Raw genomic sequence first — 2,905 nt, 5'->3', positions numbered from 1 at the left:
TCCCCCTGCACCTACAGGAGGTCAGTGACAGATGGGGGCAGCTCTGAACTGGCTTCACAGACAGCTGCCAGGGTTTGGGGGTGAAATGTTAAAGGTCAGCTCTTTTAGACTGCAGATCCCTACATTGCACACACTGATGGCCTGGCAGTCAGACTTGCTGCAGACCCACTGTCAAAGTAGATTAAAACTGTCCCAAAGAGAGTTTTTCTTTGCTTTTGATCTGACGTGGGGGTGTCGCTTCAGCTGCTGTCCTCATAAATCATGCTGCATGTGGGATTCAGGTACGAGTATGAATGGGGGGCATATGAGTGTGTTTGTTTGAGGTGGGTGAAGGGGATGTTGGACTAGTCTTTTCCAAGAGATACTCTAACGAGTTTTTCATCTTTGCTCCAGCATTAGAACATGTAAGTACACAATGTGAGCACAGTCAGTCACTTCTGCTTTGCCAGTAAAGGATATCCTTCCTGTGGATGTGAGGGGGTGTTTCCAGAATGCATCTTCACAAAGTATTTTTAAATATAAGCTAAAAGTGACAACATCAGTGACAGAATCTGACTTGGCCCCAGACATGGAAATGTACTTTGATGCCTTCTTCACAGTCTATCATAAACGTACTGAGGGTAACCCAGTGGCATTTCCAATAAATCAATGAGTAAAGACGCAGAAGAGCAGTTCATTTTGCTGCCTCACATCAAATACTGTTTAAAAGACTGAAAAAAAAAAAAAAAGCCAACTGCTCAACTGAAATTATTAGGTCCAAAAAAAAAAAAAAAAAAAAAAAAATAGCACAGGTGAAACCACGACTTCCTCTAATCAAAAGCTCAAATCTCTGGTCTGCAGACGTTATTAATTTAAACTAAGTTGTAGCCAATAATCTTGCAGGTGTGGGAGGAAAATGGAGGACAGAGAAAGAGAAAAATATATATTGCAGCATTTTGATGGAAAATAATGCAAACAGTGATTGGCAACGTTTTTGACATGAGGTGCTGTACATTTGACACACACACACACACACACACACACACATTTACTTAGCTATGTAAATGCGGACATTCCATAGGAGTAATGGTTTTTATACTGTACAAACGGTATATTCTATCACCCTACAGCAACCCTACACATAAACCTACCCCTTACAGGAAACTTTATGCATTTTTACAATAAAAAAAAAACAACAATTTTGTTTACTTTCATTTTATACCAGCTTTACAAATGAGGATGTCCCCAAAGGGAGGTTTTTGGAGATTTTGTCCCCCAAAATTTGTCCCCCAAAATATGGTTAAGTAGGCACACACACACAGCATATAGCACATAAATTTTACATTTTCTGTTATTTGCATTTTTCATTTTTATTCTGTATTTTTTTTAACCAAATAGCATTACATAACATTGCATAACATTTAATAAATTAAACTATAAATAAACTTTGATTTATGCATGACCTTTAAGTTTCTATTGTGTTGAATGTTATTCTTTCTTCTCTTGTGTAACCTTTTTTTAAGTTGTGTGTTGACAATCTGTTTCATCTAGCTTTCACTTTCTCTCACAGCCTCATTTAGAAATCACCTTCTCACAGCCTCATACTGCATTCATCCTTTCTCAGCCTCATCCAACATTCATCCTCTCACAGCCTCATTTATTGTTCATAAATGAACAATCTCTGTTCATTTTTTTACATTATGAGAAAAGTTTTAGATGCACATTACATGTTCTCTCTAGCAGAAACAGACTTCAGTGCTCTGCCGACTTGTTAAATGTGTAAAACCAGCTTTAGCTCCTAATGAAAGGGCAAAGAATTTAATACTGGTTGGGCCTGTATCAGGTGTTCACTGCAGTTGTGCTTTAAGATATGTGCTGAGCCCTCTGGCTATATTACAAACGCTTGCACAAACACATAAGAACAGAAATACACCATGAAATAACATTTCTTTAAGGAGTAACCAAGACAATGCAGTGACAGGTGTACAGACACAAAAACACACTCCATTTCATTAAGTGAAAAGCTTAAAGGTCTGCTTGGGGCCTCCGGTCTGTGTTATACGCCCAGAGTGACAGACGTGCAGATTCATCTATTGTGTGGCATTGGGCCTCTTTCTGTCTACTGACGGAGACTGCAGTGGTGGGGGCTGCTACAAGGGTCGCGTGCCCCACTTTCACAGCAGCAGATGGGGAATGAACCCCACTCGCTGCTTCCGAACCTCCGGACAGTGGGTGTCTGCCCCACCTGTCAAGGCCACACAAAAGCCAGACCGCTATGTCACAAAGCCCAAGATGAGTCTGCAGACTGCTGGGCCAAAAGCTGCTTTTCATGCAGCACCAAGCGTGTAAACACGAACATACTGATATTTAAAACGGCTCTTGCAGGGGGTCACATGAATACTAACAACACACATCTGCCATTGATTCTTCTCGCTCCCCTTCAATTCTTGCCAAAATTCCGTTTTTGCATACTTGCTGAATAGGAAAGATTTTAATGATCTGGGTTCCAAATCACAACTCGGGTTCTTTAACGATTCCTTTAATTATACTTTTGACTTTGATGAAAAAACATCTGGAAAACATACCTTCAGTTCTATTGCCAATGAATTGTCAATTTGTTTTAATCCCCAAAAAAATGTAAAACGACAATGAACAAAATATGTGGTATGTGAGGTGGGTGAACTGATCCATAAGAGTCAAATCGCTCATGAATCAGACAACCTTTTTTACTAAATAGAACCGGCTCATATGAATCATTCACTTGAGCATCAGACTTCTCTGGACATTTGAATTATACAGTGTTACGATCATGTTTATAGAAATGTGAAGAAGATAAAACTTAATCTAACATGTAAAACTTTTTGTCTGAAAAAACAAAACAAAAAAACTAGTTCTGAAGAAAAACAAATAGCCTATTAGTCTACAT

The sequence above is a fragment of the Carassius auratus genome, chromosome 27, assembly GCF_003368295.1.
Source record: "Carassius auratus strain Wakin chromosome 27, ASM336829v1, whole genome shotgun sequence".
Lineage (NCBI taxonomy): Eukaryota > Metazoa > Chordata > Actinopteri > Cypriniformes > Cyprinidae > Carassius > Carassius auratus.
This window is presented reverse-complemented; position numbering follows the sequence as displayed.